Source organism: Sarcophilus harrisii, chromosome 4, assembly GCF_902635505.1.
Source record: "Sarcophilus harrisii chromosome 4, mSarHar1.11, whole genome shotgun sequence".
Taxonomy (NCBI): domain Eukaryota; kingdom Metazoa; phylum Chordata; class Mammalia; order Dasyuromorphia; family Dasyuridae; genus Sarcophilus; species Sarcophilus harrisii.
Genome location: NC_045429.1, coordinates 425067768 through 425094668, shown reverse-complemented (window position 1 = coordinate 425094668; position 26901 = coordinate 425067768). Strand labels below are relative to the sequence as shown.

General features: G+C 37.1%; 5 non-coding genes across 5 annotated transcripts; all 5 read left to right on the top strand.

The window, feature by feature from the left end:
• The first annotated feature begins 6421 nt into the window (after window positions 1–6421).
• On the top strand, window positions 6422–6493 carry TRNAQ-CUG. The gene has a single exon. It is a non-coding gene; the product is annotated as a tRNA-Gln (tRNA).
• A 155-nt stretch (window positions 6494–6648) lies between these two features.
• TRNAQ-CUG lies at window positions 6649–6720 on the top strand. The gene has a single exon. It is a non-coding gene; the product is annotated as a tRNA-Gln (tRNA).
• Window positions 6721–9606: 2886 nt separating this feature from the next.
• TRNAQ-CUG lies at window positions 9607–9678 on the top strand. Its single transcript has one exon. It is a non-coding gene; the product is annotated as a tRNA-Gln (tRNA).
• A 6798-nt stretch (window positions 9679–16476) lies between these two features.
• Window positions 16477–16548, top strand: TRNAQ-UUG. The gene has a single exon. It is a non-coding gene; the product is annotated as a tRNA-Gln (tRNA).
• A 2175-nt stretch (window positions 16549–18723) lies between these two features.
• TRNAS-AGA lies at window positions 18724–18805 on the top strand. Its single transcript has one exon. It is a non-coding gene; the product is annotated as a tRNA-Ser (tRNA).
• The last annotated feature ends 8096 nt before the right edge of the window (window positions 18806–26901 follow it).

The following is a 26901-nucleotide window of genomic DNA, read 5'->3' as shown; positions in this document are numbered from 1 at the left end:
AGTGAGAAGGAAATTTTAGAAAGTTTATTCATGTGCAATCATATAAAACACATTTCCATATCAGTCAGTTGTAAAAGAAATACAAAGGAAAAAAAACAAGAAAAAAAAGTTTTTTTAAAAAATGTTTTAATCTGTATTCAGACTCTTTCTGTGGAAATGGATAGCATTTTTCATTTTAATTTCATTAAAATTGTCTTAGATTATTGAATTGCTGAGACTAGCTAAGCCATCCACATTTGGTCATCATACAACATCTGGATTACCGTGTTTAGTGTTTTCCTGTTTCTGCTCACTTTACTTTGCATCAGTTCATGTGGCACTTGCCAGATTTTTCTGAAATCATCCTGCTCATCATTTCTTATAGCATTTCTCATATAGTATTCCATCATAATCATATACAACAACCTGTTAAGTCATTCCTCAATTGATAGACATTCTCTCATTTTCCAGTTCTTTGCCACCATAAAAAGAGCTGCTATAGAAATTTTTGTACTTATAGATCCTTTTCCTTTTATTTTTTGTTTGTTTTTGAAGAAAACTAATGACATCACATGGAGAGGTCTTCACTTGAGGGTGAATTAAATTTAAGTGAGACAGAGTTCCACAAAGTTGCTAACCTCACTCTCTCTTCCAGAATCATTGAAGTCTAGGGGCAGGACACAAGTTAGGACCTCTAGAAATGGCCCAGGGTGCAAAATTGGAAGCAACTAAAGGTAGGAAGACTCATTAGAACTAATGAAATAATACAGACAATGGCTAAAGAGGGCCATTACCATAAAATGGTATCTCGATGTCTGTCTAAACTAAAAATTTCAAAGGCCCACCCACGTTAGCTGTTTTCATGACCATTGAAACAAAATGTTTTTATCTACCCTTTCTTCTAGAGGGTTGGGAGGGAGGAGAGCCATCTTCCCATGCTTGAAGTAAACATTTCCTTAATTCATCACTAGGTTTGAGGCTTGTTGATTACTTTCAACCTGGTTTAACCTGTCTGCCAAGATGGTTTTACCAGGGTGTGGGTTACTATGCATGCTATAGCTTCTTGGAGCCACAAGTTTGAATTGGATATCTCAGATTGGCTAAGATGACAGGAAAAGACAAGGACGAATGTTGGAGGAGATGTGGGAAAACTGGGACACTTAATACATTGTTGATGGAGTTGTGAACCGTTTCAGCCATTTGGAACTATGAAGAACAATTTGGAACTATGCTCAAAAAGTGCATTTGACCCATGCAATGTTTCTATTGGGCCTATATCCCAAAGAAATCTTAAAGGAAAGAAAGGGACCCACATGTTTGTAGCAGCCCTTTTTGTAATGGCAAGAAACTGGAAACCATGCCCATCAGTTGGGGAATGACTGAATAAGTTATGGGATATGAATATTGTTTTTCTATAAGAAATAATCAGGAGGATAATTTTAGAAAGGCCTGGAGAGACTTACATGAACTGATGCCAAATGAAATGAGCAGAACCAGGAAGTCATTGTATATGGCAACATCAACAATATACAATGATCAATTCTGATAGATGTGACTTTTTCCAACAATGAGATGATTGATACTAGTTTTGATGTGGGAAAGATTTCTATCTTTGATTCCCAAACCCCTCTAGTTAATGTAATTACCCTTTGACTCATGAATCCTGGTCCCTTTAGATCCTGGTCCAATAGAAGATCCTGGATCTGTCCCAACCCCACCCGTGTCTGAGCCAACTTTGGGGCTACACCCCAAAGCCTGTCCAGCTAAATCTCCCATTATAAAAGAGAGACTCTGGGACCCCCTCTTTGCAGAGATTCCAAACATGCTACCCATGTGAGCACCCTCTGTCCACTGGACCCTCTGTCCAGTGCCCTCCTTATCTCTACCTTCTCCTATACTTTAACCTTGCTTATCCAATAATAAACCTCTTTTATCAATTTAACTTTTGGGCCAATAAATGCTTTTATTGGGGGCTACCAGACTTCATTTACCACCGTATCCTTGCTCTGAATCCAAGGGGGTTGCAGGGGAGCTCTGTTTGACTGCCTGTACTCCAAACCTGCCACTAGACCTCAACTAAACCCTAATCTCATTTAGGTACCCCAAATCTAAACCCCAGCAGTTTCAATGATCTTGAAGAGATGCCATCTACATCCAGAGAGAGGACTGTAGGTATTGAACTTGGATCACAACATAGCATTTTCACTTTTTGTTGTTGTTCACTTGCATTTTGATTTCTTCCTCATTTTGTTTCTTTTTAAAATCTGATTTATCTTGTGTAGCTATATGAATTTACATATATTTTAACATGTTTAACATATATTGAATTGCTTGCCATCTAGAGGAGAGGATGGGGGGAAGGAGGAGAAAATTGTAAACACAAGGCTATGTAAGGGTCAATGTTGTCAAATTATCTGGGCATATATTTTTTAAAATAAAAAGCATTTTTTTTTTTTAAATCAAGTATTTTTTAAATAAATCAAGTATGAGTTGGGTGATTAGTCACCAAAGGTGAATGAACAGCTCTGACAAAGTCTTATTAAGCTCAAACAACAGAGGTGCTAGTACTCTCTTAATAGCCCATATGCCCCCTTTGACTAGGTGCTATTATTTGACTGTTCACCAGTTGGGGAATGACCCATTCTGCTCTTACATACATACACACACACACACACACACACCCTCTTTATCCCCTCCTTCCTTCCTGGCTGCCTGCCTCCCTGCCACTCTCTCCTTTTACCCTGTGTTTTACTTCTTTGAGGGATTATGTGGTTTCTCATAAAATCATTAAGGTAGATTGAACCTATAACCTAAATTTTAATTTATGAAGGTCTGATGGGTTTAGGAAAAGTGAAATTCTTTATACAAATTTTACAATAGAATGCTCATATCAGTTCAAGCAAGAATTAGCAAACATTGTAACCATAAACTTAGGCAAACACACTTGCAATAATAAGTCAACCATATCGGCTTGACTAGGAATTTAGCAACTTTGGTAGCCTTTTTACTACTTTCACTTAAGCAATCATTGAGCAGGCAGTGAAAATTAACGGGATAAGGGGAGGGGGTCATGGGTTCCTATGGTTTTGACTATTTAATATCTCCCAATTCTGTAACCATAGGCCTCAATTCTTTGAGCATGCAGGGAAAGGACTGCCCCTTTCTTGAGAGATTCTAATAAAACTTCTAATCTTCACTTTGAGAAATCTCTGACAGTCATTTTAAGTCAGGGGTAGCATTGCTGTCCCACACACTTCTGATCATCACTTCTCCCAACATACTCTCCTTTCTATCAGCATCCCCTCCCTGCCCTTTCTCCTATTTCCTTATCCTGTTACTTCTCTATAGAGTAAGATAGATGTCTATACCCAACTGAGTTTATATGTTATTCCTTATTTGAACTAATTCTGAGAATTCTGATTCCCAAGTCAGAGTCTGTTGGGAAAATAGTAACCATGAAAAAGGTAGATTATTAGTATATTCATCAAACATATGTCAATAATTATGAAAATCATAATATTTTCCCTATAAAACTCTCTAACCTTTCCACATGGAGAAGTTAGATCAGCCAAACAAACTATGTTTTTGAATCAGTTTCTATTATATTTGCATTAGCAAAGAGGTTGGAAAAGTAGGAATTATAGAGAAAAGACATATATACTTTCTTTTCTTGGTGAAAATGGTCTGCAAAAGGTCATTATAAGTAGGTAGATGAAGGGATAGGGTGACCAGACTCCCTGTTTCTCTGACTGACTTGGGAATCAGTCTTACAATGCAGCTTGAAATGATTAGTTAACTCTTGAAAGCACTCTCCTGTATATGTTAAGTGAAGCGATTCAAAACTTGTAGAATCTGTCCTTGTCCAATTCCTCTGTCCTCTACCAAATAATGACCCCCAAGATGTTAAACAATCACCTAAGAGCTGGAGAACATTCATACTGTCCTACAGCTGTGGGCTTGTCATGGGAGACGACTCAGACCCTGAAAATGTATTTTTTATTTTGTGATCCATTTCCTCTCCTTTCCTACTTCTGATTTATGTATAAAATCTCTACCTTTCCTGCAATAGAAGATCTTCTGCCCAAGGGAACTTCCAGTAAAAACTGTATTCCTCACTCTGAAATTGATGAATTAAACTTAATTGATCTTTAAAATCTGTTTCTAGGCCTGGTTTTTTCTACTCTAACTAGTCAGTTTAGAAACCAAGATAGTAAAAATCTGTTAACAGCTTGCTTCCAGTCCAATTGTGATTACTGTATAGGCAAGTGAAGCATCAAGGAGAGACTGGGAATATTCACAGTCCTTCTATAACTGATGTGGTTCTACTCAATCAAACTGAGACCTATTGAAGACCTTAGCTTAAAAAGGCCAAAGTCTCCATCTTCAATCATCTTGACATATCTTGCCAATGGACTCAGATGATTTTGGAGAGAAAAGGGAAGCAACTGAATTTGCACAGCCTCCCTCACTTAAATCCATTCACTTGCATGTCATGATATCACCTCCCTGATGTCATGGTCCTCTTCAAGAAGGATAAACAATAACTACTAACCATATAATGGAGAAGAAACACTTTGATTAACCAGGGAGGCATTCAAAAGGCCTTTCCAACTGAACAACTTTTTCCTCATAACTTCTTGAGGGATCTCAATGACTCCTGGGATCTTGAGAAATCACAGTGTAGAAGAAAGGTCATAAGGCTTTATCTCCCCCAGACTATATGGTCTGATAAAAGGACCTCTATTCTCAGTCCCATCTTTGTGGTTTCTTTTCTTTTGCTTTCTAGATTAAGAGAATGGAACTTCTGTGAGTTTAACATGTGCAGAGAATACTTTGATATTCCTGTGTTCTGGAGTCTGAGCATTTGAACAAGAACAGCATCAAAATCCACAAAGTAAAACATGATCTTCACAAGTGACCTTCTGTACCCAGGCCAATGAAAGTTAAAACAAAGGATCATCTGGAAGTCATACTTCATCTGGAGATATGCATATGCTTCATCTGGGAACAAGGCTATATAATTAAGGAACTCAGGCAAGTCTTTGCCTTTATTCCCCAACTTGTCCCATGAGGAATTTTTCATTACCATGTATTTCTTCCATGGCTTTGTGTTCTAGCCCTAGAATTGGGGAGGCCAGAGAAACCCACCCTGTTTAGAAGACCCTTTCACTATTTACTACCGTGTCTGTGGTTAGGAACAGAGCCCTGAAGCCAGCGATGGAGTTCCACTTAATTGGCAACTGAAAGTTTCCAGGGATTGGTGTGATGTATAAAGCATATGTTCAGCAAAGAAGAGGTAATTCTCCTATATCTTCCCCAAACCTGCTTCGATCCTTACCACCTCCCAAGAATTTAGAGATGGCCATGTCCTTAAAATTTCTACTGTGTCCTACCGGACTCTCCCTCGGTTACTGCTATTATTATTATTACTACTACAACTACTTTAGCAGACTACTACTTAGTAGTATTAGACTAATAGTAATGATAGTACTACTAGCTTTAGAAGTAGACTTTAGTAGACTACTACTACTACTGCTAGTATTAGACTAGTAGTAATGGTAGTGGTACTACCTTTAGTAGTAGACTTTAGTAGACTACTACTAGTATTAGGCTAAGTAATAGTAGTAGTACTTTAGTTGACTACTGCTACTTTAGTAGACTAGTGGTAGTAGTTACTATAACTTGGTCTTGTTTAAAGGGAAAGATTTTTCAAGTACAAAAATTGAAACGCTCAAATTTAATCTCTGAGCCCGGAGTACGTTTCTGCATTTAAATTATGCACAGAAGCCAGAGGCTTAACTGGATGGTTTCCCTTGAAAATTTAATTTCTTTCCAATCTGGAGGCTAAAAGGAGATTGGAGGATTCAAGAAACCAGTCTCTATTGGGAGTGGTGGCACCCTGCTGTGGCAGCCTACCAGGAATTTTTTTTAAGGGGTGGGAGTGGGGGGGCGGGAGGCGGGGGGAGAAGTGATCTGCTTCTTGCTCCGAACTGGGAGAAGTGCATTCGATTTCAGATTTTTAATTCACTGAAAGAATCACTCATTAAGCGAATAATCAGCCATGGGAACTCTTCGTTGCCTATTCCGGGGGTGGGGGTGGAGGGGTTGGGGGGGAGGGGGGGGAAGTGAAACTGACTACAAAGAAAGATCTCTACCGATATTCTGAGGGACCCAGGAAGAATTTTTTCTTGATTTTCTAGTACAGAGCAGAAAATTCAAACTGAGGACAGATTAGGAAGGGAAGAAGGATCACAGGATCACAGATTCAGAACCAGTAAGGATCTTAGAGATAACTAGAGGTGTTTATTTCAATTGCTTCTGGATGTCTGTCTAACTCAGAAATTTAAAAAAATCTCATGATGGCTGAAAGAAAAACCAAAGGACGAAACAAAGATCTAGTTGTTGAAGTCCTAGAGGAAAAAAAAGAAGTTGCTAGTAGAGTGGTTCCATGGTGTAATGGTTAGCACTCTGGACTCTGAATCCAGCGATCCGAGTTCAAATCTCGGTGGGACCTATTCTTTGTTATTTCTACACTGACTTGTAGAAGTGTTTTTAATGACAAAAAATGCGATGAACAACTTTCTTCTGATATTGAAAGCAGGTACATTTGTTCATGTTCTTACCGCCTTAGTCATCACGGAATTCTGAGGCAAAAGTTGCTAGTAGAGTGGTTCCATGGTGTAATGGTTAGCACTCTGGACTCTGAATCCAGCGATCCGAGTTCAAATCTCGGTGGGACCTGTTCTTTGTTACTTCTACACTGACTTGTAGAAGTGTTTTTAATGACAAAAAATGCGATCACAACTTTCTTCTGATATTGAAGGCAGCTACAGTTGTTCATGTTCTTACCGCCTTAGTCATCACGGAATTCTGAGGCAAAAGGAAAAAAAAGAGAAATACAGGTGTATTCGTCACTAGGAGTACGTGACTAATGTTCTAGTCTTAAAATACAGACTACTTTTCTGGAAGTAACCTAGAAGTAATATGATGGAGGAAGTAGTACTCCTAAAATTGGAGATTCCGGGCTCGAACGCCAGAAGTTGAAGACAGAATTATGACTTCAGCCAATTCCCTTAACCTGTCTCAGTTGCCTGCCTCATGGTGGTTTTTTTTTTTTTTTTTTTTTTTTTTTTTTTTTATGATGTTTGGAGTATGTGGAGGAGATGGAGAGACCATCTTGATGATGATGTTTCCTAGTCGGTCAATAAGCATTAAGTACCTACTATGTGTCCAGCACTGGATTAAATAAACACTAAGGATACAATTAAGAAAAAGAATTATAACTCCTGCCCTCAAGGAGTTTACAATCTAACGAGGAAAGAGTACACAGAAAGGAAAGCTGACGTACACGAAGGGAACCTCTTACCCTGCAATCAGAGGGGGTTGCAACTGAAGAGAGGAGGTTTTGAGTACCAGATTTCTCCAGGGTAATATTTCTGGTGATGGGCTTATCCTGGAGGAAGCATATTGTTCTTAGAACCCAAACCAAGCAGAACCCTTGGTGAAAAACGAAGATCAATTCATCCTGAGTCAATTAACCCCTCTAGGTCCCTCTGTTTCCTCGTCTATAAAATGGTATATTATTTATAGTATTGCCTTCAGAGGGAAATTGAAAAACTTTCGAGCTTCATATAAACACTTAATATCAGGTTTTAGGCTCTTTAACTTTAACCTTTTGCCTTCGTTGTGTAGAGTGATAGTCAAGTGACTTGTTACTATTCATGCTGGTTGAGAGCCCACTATGTGTTTCAGGATAAATTTGAACCTTAGGTGCCAACTTTGTTCACTACTGTAGCATCTGGGGCTACACTTTTCCTTTCTAGTCTTATTTGCTGTCAGGACTGTTTAAGCTGTTTCCCAAAACAGTTGTCTTCCCCCCCATCCCCTCCCCCCCCCAAAAAAAAATTTCCCCAGTTGTGGGGAAATAGAGCTTGGCTTGCCTCCTTCCTGACTTTCATATCACAGTGAGCACAGAATATCATTTAAAACACGGTCCTTCCTTAGCAAGCTTAATCATGAACTTTGTGTCTTTTGTGTTTGCTCTCTCCTGATTTTAGTTATTTCTGGATGTGGATTTATCTAGGCATGGGGATGGCCTTATAAAAGAGTCAGAAAGGTCTTAGCTTCTATTCAGTTTCTTTCAGCTGAGGAATGCTAAGGGCTCTTGGAGAGATCATCCTTTAGCAAAAGGATTGACCAAAAGTAAACCAGGAGTTTCTTGGACAGTATAGAACTGGGGTAAAAAGGTAAACGATTAATTAGCTGTACTTCAAAATGCTTTATATTCTTATGAGATTTAAATATAACCCCAGCAGATTGCAAAAATATTACTAAATCTAGTTGATTTGTTTTTTATTAAATGCATACTTACAAAATTTTTGGTTTAACATTCCTTTCATGTATATGAATAAATTCTTATCCCATAATAAAAACTCCTAACATTATGAGTACTATATCATACCATAATACACATTCATAATATACACTGATTTTTTTTTTTCCTTTAGGGGAAAACCCAAAGTTAGCTATTACTTAAGCTGTAAAATCAAATTCTAGTGGGAGCACTTAAGAAACTAGAAAGTGGGAGAACAGGAAGCAAAGTACTTCTAAAGAGAGGTCGCCTCTCCTCTTCTCCACTTCATTCTGGTCCAAATCTCATGATCATGTGACAGAACATAGCACTATATTCCCTGTAGGCCCAAAAGAGGATTCCTTGAAGTTAAAGACATGACTCAGTTCTTCCAGAAATATTTTCATATATATCAACATACTGACTATGAAAGAGACAGAAAGGGAAAGAGACAAAGAAAGTGAAATAGGCAGAGAAATTGAGATAGCGAGACAGAGAGATGGTGAGGGGAGGGAAGAAGGGAGACACACACAGAAAGAGAGGTACAGAGAGATAAAGAGAGACAGAGACAAATACACAGAGGCAGAGAGCTGTTTTGAGTGAAAAAGAGCAAAGTTTTGTATTATTTGTACAAATATATTGTATTATGTAATATTTGTATTATCAAATTTTGTATTGATTTAGAAATTGACTTTTTTTAAGGTTACTGTTCACATTTAATCATCAGGATTAGGTTCTCTCAGTATGTACCTAATGTTCCTTAGTGCTCAATGTTTTGGATTCTCTTACTACCCTCAAACTGAGATCTAGTGAATTGGAAATCTGCAGTCAAGAGTCCCTCACCCCTCCCCGCCACATATACACAAAAAAGTAATGGAATCTATAAAATGTAGGAAGTATGAATCAGAAAGGAGTAACCTTCCTGACTTTGGGAGAAACATTTCCCTTGTGCATCCTTTCCTCTCCCCCAAAACACTTCCTTTCTAAAAATCCAAGCCTTTCTCTTGAATATTTTGCATATATTTAGGAACAATCGGAAGCCTTTTGTGCAGCTCCATCTGGCTGTTTTGTGAGGGACAAGAGGGATTTCTGGCATTCTTCCTATTCAGGGTAGAAAGTGAAAAGGACTGCCTCTAGGGAAAAAGAAGAGAAAAAAGGAAGTTGTGGGTTTTAAACGAAACTTTAAAAAAAGAAAGAAAAAAAAAAAAAAAGAAACTTTAGCTAAAAGACGTATCGCTTTTGCGTCAGATAAAATTCCCAAGGAGGAGTTCTCAGCTGGTTCCATGGTGTAATGGTTAGCACTCTGGACTCTGAATCCAGCGATCCGAGTTCAAGTCTCGGTGGAACCTTGTATTTTTCTGCCCTTTAGGAAATGAGACTGAATGACTTTCTTAAATTCAAGTAAGTTTTTAAAAAGTTTAGCTCAAGCGGAAGAAGAGGGCAAAATAATAATAATAATAATAATAATAATAATAAAGTAAAACGTGCACAGCAGAAAATGAAAGAAAACTTACAAGGAAGCATGGAAGAGATGGATAGTCATGAATATAATGTCTTCTATTATTATATATGATTTCTTGAAATGAATTTTATTTGAATCAATACACAGATATATCAAGTTTAGTCACACCCCGATAATACAAATAATACAAAATATAATAATACAAATATTACATAATACAATATATATGTACAAATAATACAATAATACAAAACTTTGCTCTTTTCGCTCAAAACGGCTCTCTGCCTCTGTGTATTTGTCTCTGTCTCTCTTTGCTCTACTGGGCACATGATAATGGGTTTCCCCCCCTTCTTTTTGTCTTTTCCATTCTTTGTAATTTTGCATTTACGTTTTCAATTAATTTAAAGGGAAAGAAAAGCCTAGCTCATACAGCCTCCAAATTAGTGTTCTTAAATGATAAATACTACCATACCATTACCTTTCCCAAGATGCTCTTTGGAGTCACTATTATGTTGTGGATAAAATTAAAGTTCCTCTCTTTGGTATTCAAAGTCCTTCATAATCTGCACCTACTTTACCTTACTAAGATTATGAATCATTACTTCTCGTAGTAAACTTAACCTTTAGCCAAAGTGTCTCGTGGTTCCCCTGTATAAACCATTATATCTCCAGTCTGTCAGCCCTTCAAGCTTGGAATTCCAAACTCTCTTCAAAGCATTACTCAAGTAGTACATCCTTCATAAAACCTTTCCCAATTTTGTTTCCTTATCTCTCAACTCCTTTTGTAATACATTTTGAACTTATATGGATTTTGATTTCCATGCTATCAGATCTTCTCAAACCTCCCACACTTTCCACTTCTCTATCCTACTAAGGATATAGACTTATTTTAGTTAAGGGGGAGGGGGAGGAAAGAGTTCATTCCAAATGAGTTTCCCTTCTCTCCCAGTCTTTACCTTAAAATCCCTTGACATAATCCCCTACTTTTTCTGTTGTCATAGAAGAGCCATTTGCCACTGGCTGCTGGAGGTCTTACACAGACCTGTAGAATGGATCTCTTCATGTGAGCAGATGATGATGATACAAGGAGACTGAGAGGCTGTTGATTCTCTGACCTCTCCATTGAGAGGCACTTGTGTTGTCTGATTTCTCTCCTCTGCCCTCTGCCTCCAATTTATTTCATTTCCAGTCCACATGCAACACCTGTCAGTAAAAGCAGCTTTGCAACTGCTTCAGATGTTATGATCCACAGCTGTGGAGCTCTTGGAGCATTGACCTGCCCCTTCACTTAGGCATGGTCCTTAACATTTTTCCTCCTTTCCCACAGATTCACACAAAGTTATCCTTTCCCTAATCAAAGGTAACCTGTAATATTCTCTCTACAAATGTAATATTCTCTTGTTGGGGTTTCCTTGGGGTCTCTGGAGGCAGCCTTCCTTTCAGTTCAATAATCACAAGTGCAGCCAGGAATTAAAGTCCAAATCTTTTATTGTCTCTTTCCAAGTCTTGTCCTTTCCTGGGGCCCAATTAGCTTTCTTAGAGGCCTATCTCTTTTCTTGGTTCAGAGTTTAAGCTCCTGCCACCAGTCCTTTGTTTTCTCTGCTTCTGCCAGCTTCTTGAAATCCTCCTGAATGTGTCTTGGTTTCTGTGTGGGAGGCAGGAGGATGCCACTACTTCTCTGTCTTCCCTAGTTCTCCTTGACTGCCTTCTCTGGCTTCTGAATCTCCCTGATAGAATCCTGGTTGAGGCTCTTAGCTTCTATATGCTCTCTTAAAGATGTGAATCTTTTAGAACTATAGTAAGTACTAAGTACATGTACTGAACTAGAGAACTGTTAAGCACCATGCTAAATTAGATAACTATTGTCTCTTTCAATTTCACTGACTTAGCACCTTGTTTCAAGTTCTGGCCCATAACAGTAACCCTTCCACATATTCCCTTTATCCCATCACCTTTTTTCTTCTCTAAGAAATTGCAACCTCAGTCATTCTCCACTCCTGTCTTCCTAATCATTTAACCTTCCCCATATATATCCCTATCCTAATGACTTCAAATTGACAGTATTTTAAAAACAAAACACAACAAATTAAAAGGACTTCCACTAGACCTTAACAAGTCCTCAAGCTAGGCTGTATGTCTCTTTCCTTTCTCCAGACAAACTGCTAGAGAAACAACAACAACAATAACAAAAACTTACTCTCTCTCACTTCTCAATTCTTTACAGTCTGATTTATTATTGCATTATTCAACCGAAATTGTTCCCTTCAACACTATCAATAATTTCATAAGTACCAAATCTGATGATCTTTTTTCTTAGTCCTTGTCCTTCTTGACCTACATGTTATATTTGATATGAACCATTCTTTTCTGAATCCTCTCAGTTTTTCTGAATCCTGGAGCTCAGCTCCAGAAAGGATTGTCTCCTTTCTGGATTTTGAAGTTTCTGATCTCTCTCAGTTCTCCTTCAACCTGTCTATTTCTTCTTAGTTTCCTTTGCTAGCTCAAGATTCTTATGATGCCCTTTTAACTATGGAATATTTCCCCAGACTGGGTTTTAATTTCCCCAGATACTAGTGTCCTCTTTCCCAAACTCCCTAGTGTTTAGCAATTTTGCATCTTTTTTATATTTATTTTCAATATATGTATTGTTTATATGATTATATGTGTAATTATTGTCTCTTTGATTGGAACAAGTTCCACAAGAGTAGGGACTATTTTATTCTTTGTACTTGTATCCTCTGTACCTAGCACTGAGTCTGGAACTTAGTAAAAGCTTAAATAAATGCTTGGTGATTTATTGATTGATTGACAGATTTCAAACTTGAAAAAGATAATAACTAGAGGAAAATTATAACCATCTTAAAACATGAAGAATTATCACAGGGAAGGAGAATTGAGTAGATTTTTCCTCTTTGGCCCTTCTCATGTAAGGACATGAAGCAGATAGAAGACAGAAGCATGGTTGTGAATATTTGAGTGAAGATCAGGGGAGAGAAGAACAAAAGTGATATGATAAGTATTATATAATGTGTGCTTGACCACTGAGTCTAGTCCTTACAAGTATACATAGAGTGCCACTGATTGGACTCTCCAGGTGAAAGAGGTTTGGGAGTCTGCTTCCAAGAGAGTAGTGATAACTTAATTCCCTTGATATTCTTGACCTTATGTTCTTCCAGATGAATTTTGTTATCATTTTTTTTCTAGTTCTATAAAATAATTTTTTTAGCAGTTTGATTGGTACGACACTGGAAAAGTAGATCAATTTGGCAGAATTGTAATTTTCATTATATTAGCTCGGCCTTAACCCGCAATCAACTGCTATTTTCCCAATTGTTTAGATCTGGCTTTATTTGTGTGAGAAGTGTTTTATAATTGTGTTTTTATAAGTTCTTGGATTTGTCTTGGCAGATCGAGCCCCAAGTATTTTATTTTGTCTACAGTAATTTTAAATGGAATTTCTCTTTCTATCTCTTGCTAAAACTTTGTCAGTAATATATAGAAATGCTGATGATTTGTGTGGTTTTATTTTATATCCTGAAACTTTGCTAAAGCTGTTAATGGTTTACAGTAGGTTTTTGGATGATTTCCTAGGATTCTCTAAATATATCATCATATCTGCTGTTGGTTTTATTCCTTTGTTGATGTGCTAGTGAAAAATAATGCTGTTAAGAGATTAAATCTTGGTCTTTGGTCTACCTAAGCATTTGCTTTTTCATTTTGGCTGAAGGAATTTGAAAGTTTTGATCCTGGGAGCTTCAAATGGACAGGGCTACCTTCAGATCCAACTCTACAATAGTCAGATTTGAATAAGGGAGATTGGTAGGAATAATGTTTTATAGAAACACCCTACAACCCCTATCCCAGACTGAACTATATAGAAGAATATGCATTTCAAGGTATTTGGAGGGAGAGGAAATATTTATACTCTTTTTTCTTGCTATAACTTTGAAGCAAATAATCTTTTTTTAAAAGGCAGTTGAGGTTAACTAGTTAAATGGATGGGGATCTAAAAGAGGGAGACAATGACATTAGAAAAGAGAAACCTCTAATCCTCAGGATTACTCCCAGAATCCTGAGTGGTAAATACAACAGTCTGGTTCCAGAATCCCAGACTATGTTTGCTGCAGTTATAATGAATTACTTGGAGAGATTAAGGACAGAATGTTCATGAAAATAAGCTCATTAGAGTGGCCATGGGGTTCCAGTAGTAAAAGAAATGTCAATTATGCAGATTTTTGCTGGAACTTTTTCTCTATTAAAAGCAGAATATATACTACTCTTTTGTCATATGAATAAAGACTTAAACATTATTCAAATATGTAAAAATGAGTATTCTGGATGTGATTTTGAACAACTATCATATGGTATTCTCTTGAGCTTCAAATTAGGTAAGAAAGAGATATTTATGTTTTCCTTTCTCCTTTCAGCTGATAAAATCAAAGATAATGTGTTCATGTGTTGATAAGTGTTAATATATCATTTGGTTCATTTATGAATCATGGATGCTCTTCTCTGATGGAATTAAAAAGTCTGTCTATGGAAGGAGCAAAAATTAGCAAGGTTCCTAGAAGACTTAATATTTAAACCCTGGAAACAAGCAGACAGTTGGATAGCTAGAGTCAGTCCAAACCTGGAGACCTGGAGTGTTTTCTATTGTAACTCCTGAAAGAAATGAGGAAGGAATTTCTCCTTTACACTCTTCATGCCAGGAAGAAGCTTCATGATGGTTCCTTTAAGAAAAAAAAGACTTTGAAGTACCAGAGTTTTAAGTTGTCTTGTAAGGCACATACACACCCACACCCCTACGTAAGTATGTAGGTACATAATACATATATATATATATATATATACATACACAAGTGCCTTCCATTGCACTCTAAGCTTGTGCTTACAAATGTTGTGTGTATTTATGGGAGAACATTTTATTAGGGAAGTTTTCTAACTATGGTTCTTAATGTGACTTCTTGGTAAATGCTATTGGTTTGAATTACTGGTGGACCTTTAAAGAGAACCACACTAGTGATTAATAAAGAATTTAATCACAAGGTAAATAAGAAGAGCCAGAGAGAGCATTTCATTGACTCTAATGATTGTGTTTTCAGCCTAAGGAAACTAAATGCCAGATGACTAAAAGAAATGGCAGATGTGATAGGCAAATTCCCATAATAGATTTTTGAAAGATCATAGAGAATTGGACAGTATAATAGAAATGAAAAAGGGTAAATTTTTATGCTTTTTTAAAACAAGAATAAGAAGCCTCAAAACATAGAACAATGAGTTTAATTTTAATTTCAAGCAAAATATTGAAACATTGTCAAAGGATTGTTTAAAAACACCTAAAATTGGAAGATATAATCACTCAGACCAGTTATGTCTTCTTCAGAATAAAATCATGACAATTTAATTTCCTTCTTTTTAAAGAATTACCAGGGAAAAGATGCAGATATACTTAATCTAGACTGTAGTATGGAGTTTCACAATATTACTCATTCTATTCCTGTAGACAATAGAGAAATATGATAGTAGTTGGGTACATTTGGAAATGGTCCAATGACCTGACCTCAGAATGTGATGCCAAATTAGGGAGAGGCCTGTAAAGGAAAGATCCAGGAATACATCCTTGGTCATTTATTTTGTCAGTCACCTTGATGAAAGTGTGTGTGTGTGTGTGTGTGTGTGTGTGTGTATGTATACACACACACACATGCAATACACACACATATATAAACATATATAATTATATTCTATTATAATGTATATGTTTTACATATAATACATTTTTATATAATTTTCATTTGACACAATGCCAAAGAAAGATAGCTGATGATATAATATTTGGTGAAGTCAGTGTCTAAAAAGGTATAATTGGGTAGAGTATTGAGATAAATTCAGTAATACGAAATTTAATAAATTCAAAATCTTTACTTAGTCTTAAAAAAAGATTTCATCTTCATGAGATCAGTGGCTAGATAGCAATTAATTATTTAAAAATCTGTGTATTTAAATGGACTAGAAGCTCAATAGCAATGTCAATTGTAAAGAAAAACACTAATGAATTTCCAGAGAGCCCTAGACTCCAGAACATCCTCCTGCTCAGACCGCAATTGTGTCTTTTTTACGTTTTAGTTTTCGGAAGGACATTGGTAAGTTAAAAGACATCTAGAGGATATCGGGAGGAAGATAAATGATTGTCCTTGTATTTTCTCTTTAGAGTAGTTCTCTATGTGAAGTAAATTCATCACTTTCTCCCCCGTCAATAACTAGTGTGACCTCGAGTCTCCTATTCCTGCCCTGGGAAACTAAGTTTATTGTGAAATAGTGTAGGACACAAAATAGAGGTGGAAGTGATAGAGAGCGCTAGGTGAAAATGAATGACAGACAGATAGATACAGACAAACTTTTCTGTTTTTCTTTCTGGTGCTTTTTGTGTTTTTTTAGTCTGACTGGAAGACAAAATATTTAATTTGTTCCGAATAGATAAGTAAGATCCTTCTGTTTCTCCTTGGCACTAAAATGATGGGACTTCGCTTGATTGTACGAAACTACAATATTAGAAATCTCAATGTTGTATGTATGTACACAGTCCAAACCTAAATCTACTATCCTAAAACTATTTTTATGAGCGAGAAAGCTGAAACAATTAAATAATGGTATTCAAACAGTCTTCTCCAGCTTTCAAACAGCTGGCCCCATGGTGTAATGGTTAGCACTCTGGACTTTGAATCCAGCGATCTGAGTTCGAATCTCGGTGGGACCTGCAATTTTTGGTAGACGTCCTCCGTGTGTTTACATTATACTTACTCCAAATTTCTCAGCTGCTCCACTCACTTTGATTCTGATTCTGAATTACAGGTTCAAATACGCGTTGCTCTTTCTTCACACTCTCGTAATGTACTGCGCTAGATGAAGTAAAGAAAGGATTGCTGTAAGTCTTCTTAACTGATGGGAGATTTTCTTGTTCCTCCAGCATAGGAAACTCAAGTTTCAAGGGTAGTGATAAAAGAAGTTAAAATAATAGTAATAAAAGTAACAACAGCAATAAAGAAAAAACTCAACTGGATGAATTAGTCCCGTTAATTTACTTCCTAAGACTCAGATCTTTCCATCTGCTTCCTCTTCTCCTCCTCTCCTTTTGTTTCTTAAAAAAATATCGAAAAATAGACTGTGTTCTTCACACATATTCCTTCTATCATGCCTTCGTTCATCCTACCAAAGATTTTTTCTCCTCCATTTACTTCCTCTACAGAAATTTTGAACTTTAAATTGTATGTTGCCTAACTTTCCACATATATCTTATTGGGTCATTCCCCCCTCCCCCAAATTAATTGTTTTCTTATTGTTCATTTTCATGTTTCCCATAATAAACTCTGAGGGTTTTGGGGTTTGGGGGGTGTTTGTGTGTGTGTGTGTGTGTGTGTGTGTGTTTCTAAGGCAATTGGGAGTAAGTGACTTGGCCAACCAAGGTCACAGTGTTAAGTGTCAGGTCAAATTTGAACTCAGGGCTGTTGCTCTCTAGCCACCTAGCTAGCCCACCGTAGTAAACTCTTAATAAATGCTTGTTAAATGGAAGAATGAATGCTTATCTGTCTTTTCTTCCCTCTTTAAGGGTAGGGTGTTTAGCATAAAGCACAGTAAGTGCTTAATAAATGCTTTTTAAGTTGTTTCTGTCTTTTAAAAGGTCTCTATTCGTAAGTCCTCACCTTTCCCTTCTACCCTCCCGGACTGTCTTTTACTTCCTTGCCTTGACCCCATCTAAGGGACTTAAGGATGAGCTCTAGACCTAGAGTCAGAAAGACTGAGCTCAAAGCTTGAAACTCTTGATGCTTATGTTACTCTGGTCTTAGTTTCCCCAATTGTGAAATGGAGATAATGACAATATCTGTCTCTATCACGGTTGTGAGCATAAATAACATAATATTTCCAAAATTACTCTGTTAAACCTTAAAGCATCATATAAATAGTTATCCTTATCACCTCATTCCAAAAGCCAGCGGACTGCCACTCTAAATTGAAGATTTGATCATTTTACCCTTTCCATTTTCTTATCCCTTGCAGAGTCACGGTGGTTCAAAATCCTACAGGAGAGAATTCATTATTTTAAACTACATCTTTCCAGAAGAAGTAGAAGATACAGAGATTTGCACATCGTTTTAAATTCATTGGTGTCAATGAAGTGCTCTATTGGCTGTTAAAAATAATCTAGTTATGAAATGTTTAATGTGTTGAATTGCTATTTCTCTGTACATGATTTAGACTATTTCTTGAAAAGAAATATTCAGTTATCGGTCTCTTTCCCCTATTCAGGAACTTCAGTTGACTCTCAGTTTCCTACTGGCAAACCTCTGACTTTCAAATATTCAACCTAAAATTCCCTTCCAATTTAACCCTACTCTACCTCTCAACAACACTACTCATTTATAAGGTTCTGGATCCGTCAAAATTTATTTCAGTCATTAATCTTAATTATGGATGGAGTACCTCCCCAAATCGACCTGCTAAGACTTCCGCCCGTCCCAGTTTCTCTTCTCTGATATTTGAAGTCTTCGAGATCAGGTGACTTCTTCCTTTGCTTACTATACTCTGACAACTTGTATTTTATTTACTATCTACAATGCACCCAGACAGGGTCTAATCCAAACCCAACCTGGTTCACTTGATCTTTCCTTAAGGTTCTGCTCCCCAAATTTCTCTTTCCGAAATTCTTCTCTTCCCAAATTCCCATACACACCATTAATGTCGGATATTAGAGCCAAAAGGCACTTAGAGCTTATGGAGTCCAACTCTTATAAATTACCTATAATGAAACTGCATTCCCCGGAAGTAGACTGATCTGTGGAACTCATTTGTTTCCCTCTGTTCATCAAAAAGGAATTGACTCTTTGAGTTACCTGGAGCAATTGTTAAAAGAATCACAATAACTGCTAACAAGCAGGTAGTCGTGGCCGAGTGGTTAAGGCGATGGACTAGAAATCCATTGGGGTCTCCCCGCGCAGGTTCGAATCCTGCCGACTACGATACTTTATATTGCTTAGTTAACTAAAAGAAAAGAGCATAACTCTGGTGGCTGTTCTTTCCCTTGGGCTCCTTCATTCAATTCCAGCAAAAGTTCATTGTCAGATAGATCTTGATCTAACAATTGGAGAAGTGAGTCAAAACACCAAGCCAGCCAATCAGGTTTCTACTTCAGAATTTCCGTGTGACTCAGTTTCCTTAACTGTCTATCTCCAAGGACTGATGTGAGCATCAAATGTCATAATATTTGTAAAGCACTCTGCAAAGTTTCTGGAATAATGAGAGAGGGATAATTTGCAGTGAGAACACTAGTATAGAATTCTAAGTCCAAACTTTATCGGCGATTATGGTCAAGAGGAAACAAATCTTTTATACCAAAATTTTGGCTCTAAGCCACCTTAGAAATACTAAGGCTGCTAAAACAAAATCTGGACAGTAGCTTAGCCAGGGGAACTGTTAAAAACAGTCAAAATAGCAACTTAGTTGCCTGGGTTCAAGAAACAGTTTACAGGACGAGTGTTCCTTTTGAGAGCCCAATAAGTCTAAACATACTAATGTTAGTGATTTTGGAAAATGTTTATATTAGTAATTTCAGAAACTAGTATAGGGCTCAGGGTTAGAGTCCTGCTTGTCCTCTACAGGAAGTGCTTTATATATAAATCATCTTCATTATCATCATCTTTGTGGTCATCATTTTGTCATTACCAGAAGGAATTGACTATGTTTTGTCAAAGATAATGAATTCTTGAATAAGAAATAGAAGGCTATAGAGACAAAGGTTGCATTTTCCTCACTATTGCCTATCAAAGTCAAGGGAAAAGGAACTTTTCCTTGTTTTTGTAAACTTGTTTTGGGAAATGAAATTATTTGGGTTAGAAAATAATGTCTTGGAATGAATTTTAGACATCTGGAACATAGTTTAAAATAAAAGGTTGTCATATTCCTGGCTAGAAATTGAGTATATAGATCAAATGGTGACAAGAATAATTATTTTAGATGTTTTCAAATTTAATTAGAAGAGTACCTGTGACTATCGCCATGATAGATACCATGGAGAGTGACTGCAATAAAAAAAGAACAGCAATTGACACATTTAGACTTTCAGAGTAGATAAACCCAAGAAAGTAGAACTCCTGGTCTCAAATGTGTATCCACAAAAGGCACAACAATTTAGGCAACAAGAAAAAGGGACTAATAGCATAAAAAGGCAAACTCAATTTTGAGGATATCATATATGTAATGGAGCTTTACAAACTCCCAGATGCACTAATATGGAGTCATCGATATGGAAGATGCCAGGAACTTGCTTCTAGAAAAGGATATTCCACAATCCCCCACATAGTGGGAGCAGCCTCTTTCCAATGGCAATGTAGCTGGAACTGTCTCCATCTTTAATATCATCAGATTGAGAGTTCCTTTTTCCAACATTGTCTAGGGAAATAAGGTCCTGTTCACTCCAAACTTAGGCACCATGCACCTAACCTGTCTCTCCCTTCTAGAACTGTGAACCAAGATTCTTAAATCAGGTTGGAATTTAAGCTTCTTTTGTATATCCTTTCAGTTCTTGGTGCCTGCAATATATCCCCTGGACCCAGGAACTGAAATCATGGTGACCTTGGAAGCAGTATTCTAGGATGAATGACACTGCCAGTTAAACAGAGGAACCTTGAGAACCTAGGTGCTTGGACTCAGGTCTAGGCAGCTTTGAATTTAGAACCTACTATATATGAACTGAGTTAATCTGAGAATTTGATACCTCTTCTCTTCTCAAAAACTAGGGAAATTTAAGAGGTCAGATTATGTTTCTCCAGGTTGGGGGTGGGGGGGAGTGCATATTCATATTACTGTTTTTGCGTTAACTTTAAAGTAAAAATTCTTTCCTAAAAACTGCTCAATTGTTACTGGCTAAACAAAACTAGGATATAGGATTCAAGAACATCACCTGTGGAAACTTGTTCAATGGCAGAGACTAGATACTTCCATGTCCCTTTTTGGATATTGGAGAACCCTGGGGAAAGATAAAATGTAACATACTTGGTCACCAAGGCCAAGGCACTGGGGACTATGAGAATTATTTTTACTTTGAACTTAGTAGGATGAAAGTCATGACTGTACTTTGCTTCAAGATGGGAATATATCATTAAAAAAAAAAAACTCAGTGTGTGTGTGTGTGTGTGTGTGTGTGTGTGTGTGTGAAGAAGGTATGTTCATAAAAATGAACAAGATTTGGGAAAAATGGGAAAGAGAATTGAGATAAAGGACAATGAAGCAAGAAACATAAGTTAATTTTGCCATTGGAGTATATTATAGACTATTTTTGTCAGGAAGAGAGAAGAATTGAATAGTCTGGGGAAAGAGGCATGTTGTAGTAGTGATGGGGGATTTGAATTATTCAGCTGGTGCCCTCTTCCAAAAGTAAAGTGACGTTCATTAATGACAATTTCATCCTTCAAAAAATGGAGCCATCAACAAATCAAAACTTACTCTAACTGATTCTCACTAATAAGAGAAACTAGTTGTTGGAGCGGACATTAAGACAACTCTGTGGAGAAGTACCCAAATATTCCTACAATTTGTGACAGAGAAGAGGAAATTTCAGCAGAGTTTGACATACGCTTCAGATTTTACATTAGCAATGATTTGGAGCCAGTAATATATAAGATATATTGATGAAACTGTGAGCAGTTTAAGTGGACAGCCAAGGGCTGCATTATAAAGATGTTTATGGGATACACTAGAAAAGATAGATTGATACTCAATCATATAGGACCCTGAATTCCAAACTAAGGAGCTTGAATCTTGTTTGTTGGCAAGGGGTAGATACTAAAAAGTTTGAGGCAAAGAAATGACAAAGTCAGACGTGTTCATAAGGAATATTGCATTACATTTGTTGGCCAGGATGGATTGGAGGACAGAGAATGCATGTTGGAAGGAAGATTTATTAGCATTTTGGTTGCATTTGTTGAGTAGATATGAAAATGTAGTAGAGTGGTAGAAGTCAGGGAAAAGAGAGCTATTACAGAGATAGAATCAGGAAGTTGGAAAATGAATTGTTTATAGATTTAGTGAGAGGGAAGATTGAAAGATAGAAAAGATATGAATGGAGAGACAGTTGACAGAAATGTCAAAGTCAAAGGAAAGAACAGCTTTTTGAGGACAGATGAGTTTGGTCTTGGATAATAAGATGCTATTAAAATATCCAGGGAGAGATATTTTTGTGGTTGAGTCACTCAGTTGTGTCCATTTGGGGTTTTCCTTAGTAGAAATATTGGAATGGTTTGCTATTTCTTTCTTCAGTGGATTAAGACAAACAGGGTTAAGTGACTTGGCCAGAGTCACACAGCTAGAGAGTATTTGAAGGTGGGTTTGAAATTAAGTTTTCCTAACTTCAGGCTTAGTGTTCTTTCTGTCTATCTACTGAGCCACACAGCTTCCTCAATATATATATATATATATATATATTTTTTTTTTTTTGGGTGGGAGAAGAAAGGACAGAGAGGAGAGAGAGAGAGAGAGAGAGAGAGAGAGAGAGAGAGAGAGAGAGAGAGAGAGAGAGAGAGAGAAAGAAAGAGGAGGGAGGGAAGGAGGAAGAGAGAGAGAGAGAGAGAAATAGGAGGGAGGGAGGGAGGGAGGAAAGGAGGGAGAGAGAGAGAGAGAGAGAGAGAGAGAGAGAGAAGGAGGGAGATAGAATTACATTTTATATGTCTGCCTTACTTTACATATATGTTTCTCATTTGAACTTAAAAAGAATTCTCAAACTTTTGGGTGTCAGGAACTCTGCATTCTTGCATATTATTGATGATTCTGCAAAGAATATCTGTTCATTTGGATTATACACATTGATATTTACCATTTTACAAATTAAAACATCTCAGTTATATTGTGATAATAATTTTGACTTTCTAGTCTCTCTAAAAGAGTCTTGGAGATGTTTGGGGATTTCCATATCATATTTTGAGAACTACTGCTTTAAAATAACTTATGTGTAGGTATTTAAATTAAAACAACTTAATATTGAAATTGGAACAACAGTCTGAGTTCAGTGAATTTAAAAATAAGGAAACCTGATCAAATTCTCTGATCCATTTCAGTTCTTTGATTTGAGAGCAAATGTAGGTCTTTTCAAATGAGTGATTAGAGAAGATAAAAGAAATCTACTCAAAAGATTTACATGTTCAAAGGATATTAATTTAGAGATGAGAGATGATCTTTATTATTGTTGGAGACAGGAATGGGAAGCTTTAAACCTCCAGATCTTCCCATTAGGTTATTGGCATGACAATCACTCAAACTGGAGTTAGAAGCTTTGGTAGCTGCTGATGTTCAAGAGAAAAATCTTAGTTTTCCTTCTTTGTGTGGAAAAAGTCTTTTCTCTGCTGTGTCATTTATGATGGTTCCAGGATGACAATTGGTGGACTCCAGGGTATTATCTGTTCCTCCTCTTCCAGGACTGTTTTGGGACCTTTGATATTGATTAGTTATCCAAGATACCAGCTGTTGTGGATCCATTCAGCCCAGGTGCAAAGCAAACTATGAAACTATTATTGATAAAAAGAGGGAGAATCCTTCTCATATAGTTTTAGGGAAGATAATAAGATGTAAGGGACAATTAATACCAGCCTGTTGATATAGACAGAACTCCCAGGGAGTTCAGTGATGCTAAACTAATGACTATAAGGCCTTTTGAGATGCTTGTGATTACCTGTAGGCCACCCTTTGGTAGTCTATAAGTGAATCAGAATTCTAGCGTACAAAGACCCTAAAGAAGGGTATAAAGGTTTTACTTATTAATATAATCGTGTACAGATTTATGTATACACATCTGTATTTGGTTGTTTTACATTCTACAGAGGGAAAAGGGGTAGCACAAAATCTTAAGAAAGAAAATCATATCCTTAGACACATAATGACAGAAATGGCTACACAGCTACAGTCACCAGATAATAGGGAAAGTAGGGCACCGATTAAAGTATTGTTGTCTCTGCCTTGGTACTTTTACTATCCCCCTTTTACAAATGAAGAAACAGGTATAGAAAGGTGTGGACAAGAACGTGGACCCTGGAAGAAAAGAAGAGGGAGCGGGGGATAGGAGACACGAAGAATGGAGACAAGACAGGCTTTCTGATCAAGTCTCGTTTGTTGTGGGTAAAAGTACAAGTATTTATAGTGGGTTGTAAGGAAGTGGGGGATGTGTGCAGGTACATATGGAGAGGGGTTAAAACAAAGCCCTTTAGTGGCAGAATGACTTTGTGACGTAGATTGCTCCAGGATGTAATTTGTGTGGCCCCTAATAGGCTGGTTTACCCAGGGTGGGTTTTTCTATGAAAATGTAACCTTTGCCTCTAGCTCAGTGCTGGGCTCCCCCAGAAAGGCAGTGACTTGTCTATGGTTACACAGCTTTGAAGTCTTGCAATGGTCTTTGAATCCAAGTTTCTGAGATTCGTGTTCCAGATTAATATTTATTATACCACATACTTCTAGATTTAGGAATCATTACAGCAATGGGGAGCTAGATGCAGTTACTAAGGACAGGAGAGAGACAGAGAGAGACATACAGAGAGAGAAAGACAGAGAGACAGGGAGAGATAGAGACAGAGAGACAGACAGAGACAGAGACAGAGAGACAGAGAGAGAGAGAGAGAGAGGGATGGAAGAGAGAGAGAGAGAGAGAAAGAGAGAGAGAGACAGAGGCAGAGACAGAGAGACAGAGAGAGACAGAGAGAGACAGAGACAAGAAAGTTCCAAGGAGAAAACTCAGGGATCAGGAAAAGCACCATCAAAGGAGATTGAGAAAGAGTAATTAGGTAAAAGGAGAAGCAGGAAGTCCTAGAAGCTAAGATAGAAGAAAATATTAACAAGGAGTTATAACTAATAGTATAGAATACTTTAAATAACGAGAATGAACACTGAAGAAAGGCTGTTATTTTGAGAGATTTCAAGGTCTAGATGACACAGTAGGTTAGAATGCCAAAATAAAGTTCAAATTTGACCTTAGATATTTATTACCTATAGGACTGTAAGGGATTGAAAATCCTGTCCAAAAATGACTACTCATAGACTTCTCGAAGTAAAAAGCAGAAAAGTTGTTTATTTAATAAATTCTCATGAGAATGAGCAATTCCACCGTGAGGAGAGAAAGAGAGAGAGCTCACAGTAGAAGGATTAAAGAATTAGGAAAAGATATACAGTTTTTATAGGTTTTAGTTACAAAGGATTACATCATGGGTTGGGGAACATTAAGAGATAGGTACCCTCCCCCCCTTAATTGAATGTTATTTGTGCCCAAAACAGCAGATTCCCTGCTTCCTGGAGGAACCATACATCAGATCTTCTAATTCAGATTATCAGGTTAACAGCTTTCAACTAGTAGTCAACATTGATAATCTGAACAGTGATAAATGTCATCATTTTAGGTTAAGTACATATATCTAAAAATCTAAGTAAATATGGGCTAATACTCACCATACTTATGCAGGTCACAAAGACCTAGAGAAAATAAAATACAGAAAAGGAATTTAAACATTCTTGGAAGTTCTTCACTTTATCTCTACTCCACACAGGACTCTGGGCCAAGAACCATGACCTCTTTCTGCCTCACATTATCCAGTTGTAAAATAGAGGTAATAATAGTACTTCCCTTGCAGAGTTGATATGAGAAGGCTAAATTTGCAAAAGGGTCAGCACAGTGCTTGAGATACAGTAGATGCTTAATAAATTCTGTTTTTTTACTTCCAAGTTAAACATCCCTTCAGCTCACCAGAAACCAGAGGCTCGACATTTATAGTTCATAATATAGCCTCTCAAAAGGGCAGGAAGGGCATAAGGATGAAGTGAAGGCTATGTTGGGGGTGGAGGAAAGGGTTCATTGACTGAGCATTTATTTTCCTGGTATCTCTGTCCTGATTGTAGACTGCTTCACCTGCCCACTATTTCAGGTTAGCTCTACCACCCTTAATTTCTCTTCAGGCTTTCAACAACACAGGCAATCTCTTTACAGCTAATCCTTTCTCCTTTCCACAACCATCTCCATTTCTTGAAGCACAATCAAATAAACTATCATTGTTTCTACCAATTTCTGCTCTCTGGTCAGGATTTTTTCCTGTATTACAATTTAAGCTCATAAAAGTAAACTAAAGATAGTTGAGCAAAATGTGACACGAGTGAAATAAATAGGTTTTTGTTTGGGTTATTTTTGCCACAAGAATATCTTTCAGAGAATATTGGATAGTGTTAGCGATCACATAGCACTTTAAGGTTTGTAAAGTATTTGTCATATATTATTTCCTTTGATTCTTACAACGATTTTAGAAGGCAGGCACCTAGTATTCCTATTAAACAGATGGGAAAATTGAGACAAAGAGAGGTCAGTTAATTATCATCACATTTTGTGTGAGACAGCATTTGAACTCAGGACTTCCTAAACACCCACTTCTTAAGATTCTCTGGCTACCTATGATTCAATCCAAGCACTTCCCCAATCCTCAAACTGCTAGTTTTTTCCCAAACCATCTCCCATTTAATTTGCATTTATCTTGTATTTACTAGAAAAGGCCTATGTTGTCTCTAAGAATTTAATCTCCCTTAACTCATAGTTTGATTTTACCTTTTTTTTAAAAAATATGAATTGTAAATTAATTGAAAAATATGATTTCCACCCTCTTTCGGCCAATTCTTATCATTTGAATTTTATCTCGAAATCTTCCATAATCCCTAAAACTCGGAACTGATCCAGAATAAACTGAAAGAAATGAACCACTTTAACACACGTACAGTCACCAGAATATAGTACCTAGACCTTCCTGCTCTCAATACTCACTATCCCCCCCCCAGTAAAAGGATCTACAACTCGTTTCTCAGTGGTTAAATGGTATTTTCCAAAAGGTCACTCTTTCCCTTTGTGATTCTTTTTCCACTTAAGGGAGTTTTAAAAATTTTCCAGTGGTTCATGGAAAAGAGCTCATAATTTAGGATGCTCTAAAGATCTTGAATCTGCCCGGATCACAAACCGCTTCTCTGATTGGACAAGAGACTCCGGTATCAAATCGGCTTTGATTGGCTTAATTTTCCCCGCTCTTCTCACGATATCTCTGGTCGTTTC